Source organism: Hyaena hyaena, unplaced genomic scaffold, assembly GCF_003009895.1.
Source record: "Hyaena hyaena isolate Hyena2069 unplaced genomic scaffold, ASM300989v1 scaffold_335, whole genome shotgun sequence".
Lineage (NCBI taxonomy): Eukaryota > Metazoa > Chordata > Mammalia > Carnivora > Hyaenidae > Hyaena > Hyaena hyaena.
The window spans coordinates 1,573,612-1,590,173 of NW_024080968.1; the positions used below are offsets into that span (position 1 = coordinate 1,573,612).

The following is a 16,562-nucleotide window of genomic DNA, read 5'->3' on the forward strand; positions in this document are numbered from 1 at the left end:
TGCCTGGGATCCTCTGTCTCTCTATGTCTCTGCCAGACCCCAGCAAATAAATAAACATTAGAGAAAGAAAAAAAATAATGTTTCCCAAATGTCACTCTGTATGAGATTGTGAGCGGGTTCCATCCAAACCCTGCCTAATTCAGCACAAAAGTGCTTTCTCATGGAAGCCTTTTCCAATACCCCTTGAGTTAAAAGGTCTATTCTTGGGTTCTCAAATAACTAGTACATATTTTTTTTTAATTTTTAATATTTATTTATTTTGAGAGAGAAAGTGCTGCGTAGGTGCAAGCAGGGGAGGGTCAGAGAGAGCAAGAGAGAGAGAGAGACAGAGAGGGAGAATCCCAAGCAGGTTCTGTGGCATCAGAACAGAGGGACTAGATCCATCAACCAAGGGACTGACGTGGAGCTTGATCCCTTGAACCAAGAAATCGTGATTTGACCTGAAATTAAGAGTCAGATAACTCAACCGACTGAGCCACTCAGGAGCCCCCAGGTGCCCCCATATTTTCTAATTGGTAATTTCAGTTACACTTACTGTGAATATATGTACTCTATATGGATACGTATTTATACATATCTACATGTTCAGATATATATTTTTTGGTCACATAAAGTAATTCATTTATTATAGGCTAGCAATGTTTCTTTTTTTAAATTTTTAAAAATGTTTTATTTATTTCTGAGACAGAGACAGCGTGAGCAGGGGAGGGTCAGAGAGAGAGGGAGACACAGAATCAGAAACAGGCTCCAGGCTCTGAGCTGGCTGTCAGCACAGAGCTTAACATGGGGCTCGAACCCACGAACCGTGAGATCATGACCTGAGCTGAAGTCGGACATTTAACTGACTGAGCCCCCCAGGCACCCGAGGCTAGCAATGTTTCAAACGGTGAAGCTTCTACTGGTCTTTCCAGCCTTTTAGTCTTCTGACGGCCGGCTATACTGTAGAGCCAGTAGTAGCACGGGTCCAGGTAACCCCGGTGACCGCTTTCAGGCAGGAACCACAGTACCAGATCCCGGCAGCTTTTCTTTTCATCTTGGTTTTGCCATAGAAGAAGCAAGTGTACTTGGCCTGCTGCCTTATTTCAGTCTTCATCATTTTCCTGTGGGACCTTAACGGGTCCCACATTTCCTGAGGATTCCAAACTTCTTGCTGTTTAGTCATGTTGCCGCAAACTAGGCCTGAGACCAGAGAGCTGAATATATATGTGTATGTGTATGTATATGTGTGTGTATATATATATATATATGTGTGTATATAACTGATAGATTGGTTTCATTTTAACTTCTTTCCTTTCTTCTTTTTCCCTCTCTTTCCTTCTTTCTTTTCCTTTGCTTCACAATGACTTAAGTGTCTATTCTAAGTCAGACAATCAGCGAGGTGCTGGAGACACTTCAGTGAACTCTGAACAAAGTCCCTGCCCTCTTGGAGCTTATGATTTAGAAGTTCTACCTGATCTTCTATGCTTATTTTTTAAATATTTTTTAAAGTTTATTTAAGTAATCTCTACATCCAACTTGGGGCTCAAACTCACGACCCTGAGATCAAGGGCTGCAAGCTTCTCTAACTGAGTTGGCCAGGTGCCCCCCCCCCCATCTTCTTTGCTTTAGAAGATCTCCCTGAATGACAATTGGTAGCAGAGATCTGAATGACAATGGGGAGCAAACCGGGAGGAATGAAAATTGCCTACAGCAAAGGGAACAAACAGCACAGAGATAGTCCCTGAGGCATGCTTGGGAAGCTCTGGAAACATCAGGAATGTTAGTGTCTTATACAGGATAAGATGTGAGAGAAGATCTATTACCTGAGATCGGAGAGGGAAGCAGTGACCAAGTCAGTTAGGGTCTGGGTTTTATCCCGAATGCAATAGGATGTCATTGCATCATGTTCAGGTTGGAAGTGACATGACTTAGTGCATGATTTTTCAAAGATCCCTCTGGCTACCGTGTGGGAACTGTCTGTGGGATTACTAAAGGGAAGGAGAGCTTCAGTTGCTCAGGTGAAAGTTTATGCAAGGTTTAGAATTCATTTCTGGATTCTCAACATTTAACACGGTATTTATTATCTGTTGTCTGATGAGGGATTGAATACAAGGAGCATATACCATCTGAGGGAGTACTCTTGCTAAACTATGTAGTTGGGGCCTGAGAATGCGTCGGAGAAGGAAAGAGACAAAAGCCTTCCCTTCATGGAGTTTTCTTTTTTTTTCCAAATATTTTTATTTATTTCTAGGAGAGAGAGAGAGAGACAGCGTGAGCAGGGGAGGGTCAGAGAGAGAGGGAGACACAGACTCTGAAATAGGCTCCAGACTCTGAGCTGGCTGTCAGCACAGAGCCCGACGCGGGGCTCGAACCCACGAACCGCGAGATCATGACCTAAGTGAAAGTCGGACGCTTAACCGACTAAGCCACCCAGGCGCCCCCCTTCATGGAGTTTTCATTCTAGTAAGGAAAAGAGATAATAAATGCCCTAAGTAAACAAAAATATGTGTTGTTTCCAACGATAAAAAATGCTGTGAAGTGAAATGAAGCAGAGAAGAAGGATAGAGAAAGCTGGGATCACAATGGGCAGGGATTTAAAATAGAGAAATCAGGGAAAGCCTCACTGAAGAAGTGGCATTTGGACCATGAGGGGTGGGGAGGGAGATGAGGGAGGGTGCTGTTAAAACTTTCCGGTGGTGGTGGTGGGGGGGGTGGGGGGGTGTGGGTAGGGTGGGGGTAAGGGGCTGGGGGCTGGGGGGTGGTGAGTAAACTAGGCAGAAATAGCAGGGGCAGGGCCTTTGAGGTCCCGGTGTCCTGGGTAAGTTGTAGGGACTCCAAGGAGCCAGGTGAGCCCGGAATACAGCAGCAAGTTGGACAGGAAGTGGGTGATGAAGACTGAAAGGGGATAGACAGCTGTGTCGGGGCTTTGCAGGTTACTGTAAAGACTTTGGAGGACAGCCATTAGATGATTTGGTTTTTATCAGGGCCTCTCTGGCTGCTATGCTGAGAGCAGGCTGGAATGCAAGCAGGAAGAGCAGTGGGAAGTTACTGTAGTAATCCAGGTGGGAAAGGAGAGTGGCGGAGCATAAAGTGGTTACTTTATTCTATTCATATCAAGACATTTAATACTGATTCAATAATAGTATCCAATATATAGTCCATATTAAACCCTCCCCCTTCCTGCCATCCTTTTTACATTAAAGAAAAACAATCTTGATCCAATCAAAGCTCACCTATTGCCATTTGGTTTTCACTTCTTTTGTGCTTTTTTTTTTTTTTTCCCAAACGTTTATTTATTATTGAGAGACAGAGCATGAGCAGGGGAGGGGCAGAGACAGAGAGGGAGACACAGAATCAGAAGCAGGCTCCAGGCTCTGAGCAGTGGGCATAGAGCCCAACGCGGGGCTCGAACTCACGAACACCGAGATCATGACCTGAGCCGAAGTCGGACGCTTAACCGACTGAGCCACCCAGGCGCCCCTCTTTTGTGCTTTTTAGAGTCCAGGCAAGGTGTTTTGTAGCATGTCCCACATTCTGGATTTGCCTGATTGTCTCTTCACAGGTTCAGGTTAGCTATTTTTTTGGCAAGGATACTACTACAGAGGTGGCATTGTGCTATCCCCATTGCATCATTTCAAGAGGCAAGTAGTGTCAGTTTGATCCATTACTGGGGATGCTGAGCGATGGTGTTTGGTGATTAGATCTCTTTGGTTGAGGTGGTGTCTGCCAGAACTGTCCGCTGCAAAGCAAGCTATTCCGTGGGACACCTGGGGGCTGAATATATAGTGAATATACTACTGCCCACCAACCTTTCGCCCAGTGACTTTAGCATCTAACGAAGAGCCCGAAGAGCCCGGTGGCTTGTGCCTCAGTTTGCTCACCTGAACAATGAGGATGTTAGTGGTCCCAAAGGGATGCTTGCTTTGAGGATCAGTACTTGGCACACAATAAACGCTCCGTAAAGGTTAGCTATTACCGGACGAAGGCAAGTGTGACAAGAGTCAGGGCAGGGCTGAGGCTGCACTACAACACTCCGGATCCGGCCGCAGCTCCCAGGCAGTGAGCGAGGGACTCCGGCCGGAGGGTCCTCACTGCCACGCCCTCGCGGCGCGCCAGCGCCGCCGGGCGGGGGCACCCAGGGCCCAGGCCGCGCAAGGCCCCCTGGGACCGGTAGTGCTGGGCGTGGCCTCGGGACTACATATCCCGGAGGCCCCCGCGCCGCGGCTCTAGCCGCTGCCGCCTCAGCCTGTACACAGCGACGGCGGCGGCCGCGGCGGCTTAGTCGGTGGCGGCGGCAGTGGCGGCGGCTGCGGGCTGAGCGGCGAGTTTCCGATTTAAAGCTGAGCTGCGAGGAAAATGGCGGCGGGCGGTGAGTGGAGATAAAGGAGGAGCGGCGGCGGGCGAGGGGGTGGAGTGCGAGGCGGGGGTAAAGAGGGCGAGTCCCCGGGTGGCCGCGAGCCGGCAGCTTGCGGCTCCGCGGAGGCGCTGAGGGGCGCGCCAAGCGGGGGGGGGGGACGCTGAGATAGTTTTGGGGTGTCGGGGCCGCGCCGCTTCCCTGCAGCCTGGGGCGGCCCGCGGCGGGGAGTTGAGGTGGGGCGGCAGCCGGCTCTGGGGTCCGAGGGGGTGCCCGCGCGGAGGGGCTCACCCTGAGGAGTTTGGGGGGGACCTCGGGGGTCCACTTTTCCCTCCAGTGCCTGAAGTTTTATCTCCTCCCAGCCCTTGGGGCTGCTTTAGCAAGCTCCCCGCGTCCACCTCCCGCTGCCTCAGCTCCTTCGCAGTTATTCGGAGGAATTAGGGGGCGGGGGCAGCCGCGCGGACCCCCGCCCACCCCCACCCCAGCCCCCAAGTCGCACCCAGAATCGGGTTGCGTTTTGGTGCTGTGTTTCCTCCTGCGCTCGGGGGCATTTTTAATCTCTTAACTCGCATTATCTGCGGAATCTCATTTTGGGCACGGATAGGGTTCTCCGCAGTTTTCTCAGTAAAAAGGCATTTTGCTACCTCCGGTGTGAAGCTTGGGGAACGGCAAGCGGGAAGTTGGTGGGTCACATTTGGGCTTTGGCTGTCTTCATCCGTGTCCTGGTGTTTCCCCCCCCGATCCCGTGTCTGATCCTTACGTACGTTGATTGAGTTTGTAATGATTTAAATAGTCTCGCACATGCCTTTAAAAAAAAAAAAGACGATCCGTGAGTCGTTGGAAGGCTTGGCTGCTCGAGGGCACTCGGGGTGGAAAAGTTAACCCAAAGAGCAGTGGGGAGAGGGGGGAAGCATCGTCTCACAGCCTCCGTCACGGGAGGAGGTCGCGATTCCACAATGGAATGACACGAAAGGTATGAAATTGTCCCGAAGTCGAAACTTTTTTTCCCCCCCCCCCCCCCCCCCGCCGCCCCGTCTCGAACGGTGAAGACTTCCTTTTTTGCAGTTTTTGAGCAACGCTTCAAAGCCAACCTGTTTTTGTTATTAAGCCTGTGTGTGCCGTAAAGAAACAGGAAGGCGAGTACCAGCTGTCTCGCTGCAGTGGTTTTTTAAATGGAGTTGAACGAGAGGAGTGAGTGGTAGTGGTGTCGAGCGAGATCGCTGCATCTCCTGGCTGAAATGCCCAGCCTCGGATCCTCCTAACTGGCCCCCTGGCTGCAAGAAAGCTTCAGTATTTGTTGCAGCAGGTTGTATAGAGGATGATGGAAAAGACAAAAACCAACTCCTCCCCCCCCCCAAACGTAGCTCTTAGTGAATGCCGCAAAACTAACGTGTTCAGCAGAAATCTGGAAGTTCATGGAATATTTGTTCTTGGGGAAAAAATTGAATTATTGCTCTGTTTAGAATAGGTTGTACCAGGTATAATGCCCCGCTGGGAAAAAGGTCCACACACATTGAAAAACGAGTCTCTTCCGCGTAAACCCTCCAATCCCGGCTTCTCGGAGACCGTGAGTGTTGCGAGTTGCTGGAGTATCCTTCGTCTTTGGAATAATTATTTTAAGATTTTTTATTTGAAACATGACCCTTGCTGGGTACCAATAGCAGAAACATAAAGCGAACAGAAGAAAGGGGAAATGTGGTGGGAATATTGTTTCCTTTCCACTGCCTTGCACAAATGTTGATAGCTACTAGAAAAAGCTTCTGAACTTAGGCTGATGTTGCCTTCTGCACCAACACCCTTGAAGAAGTAACAATCCGCAGGGCTTTAGGATGGAGAACGGCTGCCAGGGTTCATTGTTTGTAAGATGAAGCCTCTGTAACATGTAAAATGATATTGAACACTATAGCTCCTGTCACTGGAGGTTGCTTCAGGTTCTGCATTTAAATGAGCAGTAATCTAGGTTGCCTGTGATCCTAAATGATGGTGGTATTTTATATATTGATAGAAGTGACTTAATTGTCCAATCAGCATTAAAAAAAAAAAAAGGGCACATGCCAGCTTCTAGCTTATAGAACTACATTTTGAACATGAAGATTGTAGAATAAGTCCGGGTGGCTATGATGCCTCTAGAGCAGTTGTAGGAAATACTTATGCTATAAAATATTCCTTATCTACGGAGGCTTTGAAAATGCAAAAACAACCCCCAGCATAATTGACAGAATTTCTGTTTTTCCAAGTTCCAGAATGGTAGTTTTAAATTTACCCACACTAACAATTCAGTGAAGAAATTCAGTAATACTAGCGTTTAGACCATTAGGGATTGCATTAAATAATTTCATTATATTTTGACATTGAGTATACTGTGCATCACCCCTCCCCCCATAAGAGTTATTTCTTCTATCAGGGATATATTCTTATCCCTGTATAAGAATTATTTCTCTAAATTGCCTTTCACTCGCTAGACAAATAAATTAGAATTCATTCAGTGAGGAGTGTACCATTGGACTCTGGATCCTTTTTCTTGAAGACGCAAAGTAAAAAATAATTTTTGAAATGGTTATTTACTAAAACGTTCTTGACTGGTCTTTTGAAATAAACTTAAGGGACATACTAAAGATAAGTTTTTAAAAAAAATTTAATCTTTTGTGTATTAACTATGAGCCTGGAATGATTCTAGAGTCTTTTAAAGACGAGTATGTTTTTGAGAAGTCTTTAAAAGAATAATTTAAAAATAGTTCGGACAGTAAGGTAAGATATAAACCCAAATTGGTGTTTAAATAAATGGCTTTATGGTTTCTTTTTGCATTTTTTTAAGAATATATAATTTCAAGCGGTGGCCTGAGGATGGAGACTACTTTCGAAAACTTAATTTTTGCAAGTTTTAGAATGAGTATAGCCACCAGTGGCTATCTATACTGGAAAGTGACTACAGTTTAATGCAGTTGTTACTTTAATGTTACCTAGGACTAGAGAGAGTTGTTGATCATGTTAAAGAGTTTCTCATGTAGTTTCTTATAGGTTAAACCAGAGAGTACTTGTCCCCATTTGGTTTGAACTTATTATATATCTTGTAGTGTAAAATATATATATATATATATATTTTTTTTTTTTGCCCCCTTCATTATTGAGTGTTTTAAGCTCTGGGAGCAGAAAATTAGTATTGGAAATGAATGTTAATTTTTCTTCCTTCTCATACATAGTTCAGCGGATTAAAGAAATAGGTATGTGGGTTTAGATCCACAGGGATAGCATGGGGATTGAATGCTGCAGTAAAATGTAGGCATTTTCTTCCATTTTATTGAGTGCTTTTTGGGGGTGGGGGAGGGGATCACAAAATGAACATTTCTCAGTAAAAGTGGAGGAGGGGCTGTATTGTAATGAGGCTTATTCCTTCTTTTCCTTAGCATTTAGCTACGTGAATTCCTTTAGCCCATTGGTTTTCTGACAGAGTTTCTGGCTGATTATTTTGGGTTGAGGGTGCAGTCTATCCAGAGTCCAACCTTATTTTCAGCTCCTAACAAATGATGGAACTGACTTGAATTTAATCCGCATTCCCTTTCCTATCTTCTGGTGGCGAGTTGTTAAATGAACAGGAAAATGGCCAGAAGATGCACAGCAGGAGTTGAAAGGAAGACCTGCACTGTCTGGGAGGCTGATTTATCCGCAAACTGGATAATCTTAGACCACATACTGCCAGTTCCCAACTTTGTCAGCATTAACTCCTTTGGTAGGTTCTGCCGGCCTGGGCCAGTTTGGGGGGTGGTGGCAGTAATAAAGGCTTATTTAACAGTAGTAAATCTGTGGCCTAGAGGCAAAGGAACGAAGCCTGACTTACCTGGCAAATGGGCTTTACCTATTTCAAAGAATATTTTATGAGCAAAAGTACTGGTCTTTTCTGTTAGTGTTTTTTCCTGTTTTTCCTTAGAAACGTCTGTGTCTTATTTTTTCTTTTCTGTTACTATTTTTTATTGAATTTATCGATCCCTTCTGGGAAAGAGTGTGATTTTTTTTTTTTTTTTTGAGAGTGTAACTTTTTTGTGTGTGCTGTTATCTCTGAAGGTATTTTTCTGAAATGTTTACCTTCTTTGATGAGAGGTTCAGAGTGAGGGTCCTGAAGGTTCAGTTTTTGGAAACTAGGCTGATTAGATTACTAAGTTTAAAATCTCTTCATCATCCATGTAAGGATGAAAAGGGAATATTGGCATGGGTACCACAGAGTAATGGATAATCTGCTGCTCCCTGGGGCTTTGCTTTTGGTAGCTGCAGCCGCTGAGTAGGAGTAGTAGATGGATAGATGGGGAAAGACTGTGGAACTCCGCATAATCCTCAATTAGGATAAGCCTCATGGTTAATTGAATGTTGAGTGTACAGGTTAAATCCCATTATAACAAACTCCAGGGGACTAGCTAAATTATTTTGTTGTACTGGGATTGAGCTTTTTTGAATATTGTTTGAAATAAATTAGTCTTTTTGTTTTTGTTAGAGGTGTTAGAAAAATTTTTATGTATTGTAACCATTTAAGAAGTTGTTAGTCATGAACCAGTGTGTCCCAGGTTCAATTTTAATGCTTTTTTTGCCTTTAAAAAGGAAAATAACTCATGTTGAACTGGACATGTACTTTATCCCCCCACGCTCCCACGTTTAGATCTAGACTAGCTCCATTGGTTTATCTCAACAGCCAAATAAATTTATAAGTACTACTGCCACCATCAAAGTGTGGACAGAGGAAATGGGAAATTCCCCAGGTTTCCAGGTGACTGCTGCTGGTAATTTTTTCTGCCCTTGATAACTTTTTAAAGTAAATAAGTATGCTTCACTTTTGTGTGAACTTTATTTTTTTGGTAATAGTTAAGGTAGTCCTTTTCCATTGATCTCAGTGTAGTTTGAGACACAGATCTGTATGGTTTAAAAAAAAAAGTGATGGTAGTATTAAAAGTGATGGTAGTATTGTAGTTATAAATGTGGAAGTTTTCAGAAACAGGGTTAGTATACATATGAGAAAAATTTCTATTATGGCTGGCCAGAAATACACTATTTTTTCCCCTGTCTTATACTTTTAGATTGGTGTCCGAGGAACTTGAGACATTTATATCCCACCTTCACATCTAAGACTAGCATTTTCAGTTTGCTTAGAGAGTTTTGATTGGGTGCAACAAGACAGTTTTGAAGTCATTCTTTTAAATAGACGTTCCATGAAGGAGGGAAAATCTGAAAGAGGGAATTTCAAAGCAACCCAAGCAGTGTTTTGAAAGTTCTCAAGTCAAGAATAATGACTGGCTAGTAGGCAGGAAGCCTGCAGTCGTATTGTGGTATTGTTCCTCCATCTTACGCATTTGAGAACTTGAGCACAAAAGAGGAGAAAGCGTGGGGAGGGGAAGAAAGAGTTTTAACAACAACAAAAAAAGGGGGTGGGGGAGACTTTTAGAGTAAATATTCTTTGCTGTTTAAGTGAAATCTAAAACCAAATTATTTTTACTTTGAGAGGAAATGTTTATCGTAATCTAAATGTCCTAAACTGACATTTTTATAAATGAGAGTTAATTGTTACTGGTGGAAAGAGCAGCATGATCATACATACATTCAATTTTAAAACAACATTAATAATAATAATAATAAAAAATCTCGGGGTATCTGGCTGGTTCAGTGGGAGGAGCATGCTTGAGGCTTGATCTCCAGGTCATGAGTTCGAGGCCCACATTGGGTGTGGAGATTACTAAAAAATAAACTTGAAAAAAAACCAACATATGAAAGCCTTTGACTATTTCCCCCTTTTGTCACCTAATCAGCATCATTTGTTGCTTGTTAACTTTGAAAATGATACTTGTGAAGAGTTGAGAATAATTTGCATGCTAGTACTGTAAGCTTCCTGAAAATCAATCTCAAGATGTTCCTTAAAATTTATAAAACAAAGGGGGTGAATATATGATCTTCCAAAGTTCATTATATTGGAGAGTTCTATAAACTTAAAGCATTGTATAGATATGTAGAATGGCCTCATATTTAAATCTTGTTGGTTAGACATTAAATGGATTAAGCTCTTTATACCAGATAATGGTAACCTTTCAGTGCTGACTCATCAGGTGGGAGATAGGATGATTTTTGAGCTCCTGACTTTATAGTATATGCTGCAAGCTGCAAAGTGTGTGCCTGCACCTACGTGTCTGGGGAAGGGGGAGGGGGAGAGAATTTTCAACCCCCTCCTTCTCTTGTAAGAGAATGAAGTCATATTTTTCTTTACTCTCAGTAAAGCTGTCATCAGTGAAATGGATTATTGAATTTAAGTCACTCTGTAGAGTAGCTGTATCAGCTTGATTTTGTTTCCAGACTGAAATTTGGCAACTTTATTTGAAAATGTTTTAAGGATTACCCAGTATTCTTTTCACCAAATTGTGTCTTTAGTCTAAACACCCTCTGCTCCGTCGAAACTCATCTCTTTTCTCTTTTACCGGGCTGGTAAAAGGGGTTGTGTTTTATAGGACTTTCATCCCAGCTAATGTTAGCTGGCCCCACTGATGTCTGAGCAAGTATTTGGTTGCATCTAGGAAAATCTAACTTTGCCAGTGAGAAAACTCCACACACATGTTGCATCCATTGGAGTACCAGTAGTATCTTCTTCATATAATAAGACAGGCCTATCACTGTACTGTTTTAAGAATAATCTCATCAGTAATCAATACAGTGAATTCAGGAAGCTGCTTTCAAAGTGAACAACCACGTCTAGAATAGTAGAAGCCTTAGGTATAGGGATCCCAAGTTAGGTGAACCTGGGATTGTGAACTTGCCCAGTAAACTCCACTCACTTTTCTGTTTCTTTGTTCAAAGTATGAAATACCTCCCACATGTTAATTCTTTTTGTACATTTTATTTATTTTTGAGAGAGAGCGTGTGCATGAGTGGGGGAGGGGCAGAGAGGAAGAGAGAGAATCCCAAGAGATGGGGGGTGGGGGGGGCAGAGATTGTGACCTGAGCCCTGAGCCAAAGTCAAGAGATGCTTAACTGACTGGAGCCACCCAGGCACGCCTTCCACATGTTACTTTTTAAACTGACTTTTCATACCAGCGTTCAGCCTTCTCTTAGCTATGAGTCCTTAAGCTTTAATCATCTTTAATTTGCTACTGTTTGGCGGTTGCCCACTCCCCCATGCACACATACTTAACCAGTGTTTATTAAGCTTGTAGTGTTGAAGGCGCCGTTGAGAGTTAAGGTTTTGACCTCCAAGTGCACACAATCAATCAGGTATTCACATCACTTCAGCACGAGGCAATCTATTTTGCTTATAAAGATCAAGGAGAAGTTCAGAGAAGGAAAGGACTACTGACCAGGTGATCAGAATGCAGGACTTGGAAGCACGAGTAAGATTTTAATACGGAGATGACAATTTCTGTTGGTGAGAAATCATTATCAATAGCTCAGAGGTAAGCCATTTTAAGACTTGGTCATTTAAATATTCAATAAATGTTAGTGGATTTGACTAAACTGGTTTTGTTTTTGCAGAATCCTATTGATACATTTCTCCTAGGTATATTTTCATTACAATTTCTAAAACTCTAGTTCAAGCCCTTTGTTTCTAGATTATTGTAATTTTCAAGGTAGTCTCTATTCTTTCCCTAAGTCGTCCTCTCTGTACTTATTAAACATCATTTTGGGGGCGCCTGGGTGGCTTAGTCGGTTAAGCGTCCGACTTTCGCTTAGGTTATGATCTTGCGGTTCGTGGGTTCAAGCCCTGCGTCGGGCTCTGTGCTGACTGCCAGCTCAGAGCCTGGAGCCTGTTTCAGAGTCTGTCATTCCCTCTCTCTCTGCCCCTCCCCTGCTCACGCTGTCTCTCTCTCTCTCTCCTAGAAAAAAAAAAAATTAAACATCATTTTGATTACATTTATTTGCTTAAAAATTTGCAGAGTACAATCCAAATTCCTTAACTTAATATTCAGTTCTTAATCATTGTCTTTTTAAAATCAGTCTTTCCCATTTTTGTTGCCTCTAGTTTGAGTTCTGCTGCTGCTTTTTGCCTCTTCTCCTTTGCTGTCATGGCCTGGTCATTAAGGTCCAGTTTAGATCGTGTCTCGTTTAAGTCAATTTCCCAGACCACCAGAACTGAAAATACAGTTCTTATTTTCTGATATGAATCGTAATTATCTCTTGACATGCATAAATAAATCCGTATTTATTAATTGGTGGGGCAGATTCAATCAGATTTTCTATTTTTGAGGCATGGGGGACCTTTCTTTTTACAAGCTTTTAAAAAAATTTTTTTTTTTTAAATATTTTATTTCTGAGAGAGAGACAGATGGGCAGGGGAGGATCAGAGAGAGAGGGAGACACAGAATCTGAAACAGGCTCTGGACTCTGAGCTAGCTGTCAGCGCAGAGCCTGATGCGGGGCTTGAACCCACGAACCGAGATCAAGACCTGAGCCCAAGTCAGACGCCTAACTGAGCCACCCAGGCGCCCCTCTTTTTACAAGCTTTTAAAGTTGCCTCTTGTTTTTTCAATTATGTTCCTTTTTGGTCCCCCCCTAATGGTTGGCATTTTTATATGAAAGTTTCTAAAGTTCTAATGCTCAAGTCAGCTTTTCTATCTGGAAATTGAGATAAAATTAGAGTCCTTGTCCTAGGGACCTGTGTCTTCCTTATAGAGGAAGATACATCATGTCTGGGCCTTAGGATTCATATTTCCCAGGTGTCCTAAGATTGGACCGTCTTTCTGTGAGTTGTTCAAATGTTTTTATTCAGTACCCTAGTTCTTCAAAGAATTATGCTAAGCACTGTAGGCCTTAAAATCCCTTTGCGTTCAAGGAGCTTATAATAATATACTAGTTGAGAAGTAAGTATAATTAAAAAAACATAGTTGCAACAACATAAATAAGTGGTTCAGAATTTCAGAGGAAGAAAAGGTCATTTTCAACTGGAATTGTTAGGGAAAACTTCTTGGAGGAGATGGAGTGGATCTAAAGGGATAATTGCTGTTTCTGATCTCTCTTTCCCACATCTTTCACTCTGTAGTGCTTACTTAGTACAATTAAAAAAATATATATATATAAAATTTTTTTAAATTGAGAAGAAGGCATAAACATGGTAGAGTTGAAACAATACAAAAAGTTGTGTATGTATATATATACATATCTTGAAAAAGTAAGGATCCTGGTCCCCTAGGTGTTTGGTTTTTATAGCTACCTCATCCCAGAGGCAACTGGTATTAGAGGATCTTCTGTGCAGATAGTTATGGATGTCTCTCCAATGTGTGTGTATGTATGTGTGTTGTGTGTGTATATATGTCTGTCTCTCTATATACATATATATATATATATATATTTTTTTTTTTTTTTTTTTGAGAGCACGGGAGAGAAACAGTGTGAGTAGGGGAGAGGCAGAGAGAGGAAGACACAGAATCTGAAGCAGGCTCCTGGCTCTGATCTGCATTTCCAGCATCATCTCCTTATTTCTGTCAATGTGTCTTATACTGTAGGTGCTATTAAGTTTCCCTTGTTCTGCGTTCCCCAGTCTTACCCTACTGTTAGAAATCACCTTTCCTGTGTTCTGATTCATATTCTTAGATATAAAAGCTAAAAGCTACATTTATCCAAGCTAATATGCCTGGACAGTGTTGGGTGTTAACTGTCCATTATCTTATTTAACCGTCTTTTGTACGGCAGAGGCCCCCCCCCTTTTCTTTTCCTTCAGCTGAAGTCTTCTACAAAACCCTATCTGAAATAAAAAATGTGATTTTATTAAAATTTGTTTTCCATGTTGAAATCAAACTGTTTGCTGGTATAAAGGCAGTGAAAATGAGATTGCTGTGATGAATATAAAATTTGAAATTGGGTTCTTAAGAACTACTATGGATCTGAATCCATCTCTGCTTCTAGTTTATTTCTATATTATGAAAGTCCCAACTAATATAGAGATATAGTTGCAAATGGTCTCAGTTTAAAAATATTTTTTGATATATGTAACAGGTACACATGGGACAGATTCCAAAGGTACCAGAGGGGATACAGTGGAAAGTAAGGCATCCTTCCTCCTCTGTCTCCCAGCCCCTCCTTATCCCCTGCTCAGAGTTCTTGTTAACAGTCACTGTTAACACTAGATATATAAATGCATATGCTTAAAAGCTTTTAAGTTTAGTGAATTTCTCCTACATTTTTGGGTAAACTGTATTAAAGTGTAGGATACATTCAGAAAAATGCTTAAGTACAGGCCTATAAATTTTCATAAAACACACTTATATAATTGGCACTCAACAGCCCTCTCCTGGATTGTGTATATTTGTTAAATGATCTTGGGGAGAGGTTTCATATCTATTTATAAATTTTTTTAATGTTTTATTTATTTCTGAGAGAAGGAGACAGACAGCGTGATTAGAGGAGGGCCAGAGAGAGAGGGAGACACAGAATCCGCAGCAGGCTCCAGGCTCTGAGCTAGTTGTCAGCACAGAACCCGATGCAGGGCTCGAACCCACGAACCGTGAGATCATGCCTTGAGCCAAAGTCAGACGCCTAACTGACTAAGCCACCCAGGCGTGCCACTACTAAATTCTTTCTAATGGTTACACAGAATTCCACTGTGTGGTGGATATATCATAATTTATCCAGTTTTATATTACTACAAACAGAGCTGTAAGTGAATATCCTCATACGTATTTCTTTGTCCCATGTTTTGTTATGAAGCATATAAAAATTTCTGGAAGTAGAGTGCTAGAGTATGACTTTAAGTTTTATAGGAATTGCAAGTAGCTCCCTGTTGTAGAGGTTATAACAAGCTGTGTATTGAAGTGCTTGTTTCCCTTATCTCATGTGTTCCTTGTAATGCTTTTATGGTTTATTTTTCTTTTATAACATAAAATAATCAAATGTAAAAATTAAAAAATGTAAAATAAATGTCAGGATATCAAACTGTTAGCATAGATTAATGAGGTGGTAAGCTAAAATATGTTGTGACTGTTCTGTTTAATGTGTTTAAAGATGTTTAAAATGTACCTATTTAATATTTGTGTGTGTGTGTTAAGATTTTTTATAAATTAAAAAAATTTTTTAGTGTTTAATTTTGAGAGAGAGAGAGACAGAGAGTGTGAGCAGGGAAGGGGCGGAGAGAGGGGGAGACACAGAATCTGAATCAGGCTCCAGGCTCTGAGCTGTCAGCACAGAGCCCAACCCGAGGCTTTAACTTACAGGCCGTGAGACTATGACCTGAGCCAGAGTCGAGGAGCTTAACCGACTGAGCCATCCAAAGTTGGTTAAGCTCCTCGACTCTGGCTCAGGTCATAGTCTCATGTGCCATCCGTGCTTCCCTTTTTAAAAAAAGTTTTAAATGTTTATTTATTTTTGAGAGAGCTAGTGAGAGAGCTAGCAAGCCCGTCTGAACAAGTGAGTGGGGGAGGGGCAGAGAGAGAGGGAGACATAATCAGAAGCAGGTTCCAGGCTCTGAGCTGTCAGCACAGAACCTGACATGGCGCTCGAACCCACAGATCACGAATTCATGACCTGAGCCGAAGTCCTATGTTTAATGGACTGAGCCACCTAGTCACCCCCGGGTATGCTTTTTTCTTTTTCTTCTTCTTTTTTTTTAAATAACTTGTAGAAATCTATTAAATTTTTTTTAAATGTTATATTTATTTCTGAGAGAGAGAGAGACACAGCGTGAGCAGAGGAGGGTCAGAGAGAGAGGGAGACACAGAATCTGAAACAGACTCCAGGCTCTGAGCCGGCTGTCAGCACAGAGCCTGTTGCGGGGCTCGAACCCATGAACTTTGAGATCATGAGCTGAGCTGAAGTCGGATGCTCAACCAACTGAGCCACCTAGGCGCCCCTGTAGAAATCTATTTTGAGGTATAATTTATTTATACTAAAATTGAACATTTGAAGTGTGCCATGTGTTGTGACAGATGTAAACTGTTGTGTTACTACCACCACAATCAAGGTAAAGAACATTTCCATCACCCCAGAAAGTTCTATCTTGCCCATTTGTATTTAGTCCTCTTCTAGGTGTTGGAGTATTTAGTGAACCACTGTTTGGCCTTTTGTCATTATAGTTTAATTTTTTTTTTCAACTTTATTGAGGTATTGACATTCAGTTAATTACATATATTTAAAATGTACAATTTGAATTTTGACATAGAAGTCTACCTGTGAGTCTGTCACCACAGTTACAGTAATGGAAATATCTGTAACTCTAGTGGAAGTGTCCTTGCGTCTCTTTATAATCCATTCCTTCCCGTCATCAGGTGATTGCTGAGCA

The 16,562-nt window shown here is 42.2% G+C and overlaps 1 protein-coding gene and 1 pseudogene across 8 annotated transcripts in view; one reads left to right on the forward strand and one right to left on the reverse strand.

Annotated features, from left to right (window-relative positions):
* Nucleotides 1-895: 895 nt before the first annotated feature.
* LOC120243311 lies at nucleotides 896-1,876 on the reverse strand (annotated as a pseudogene).
* A 2,364-nt stretch (nucleotides 1,877-4,240) lies between these two features.
* The window catches only part of NCOA3 (nuclear receptor coactivator 3), a 133,099-nt gene continuing 120,777 nt past the window's right edge, over nucleotides 4,241-16,562 (forward strand). For all 8 annotated transcript variants that reach the window (XM_039249368.1, XM_039249372.1, XM_039249374.1 and 5 more), the window contains exon 1: nucleotides 4,241-4,348. The gene's annotated coding sequence lies outside the window, so the exon portion shown is untranslated. The remainder of the gene's footprint in view (nucleotides 4,349-16,562) is intronic.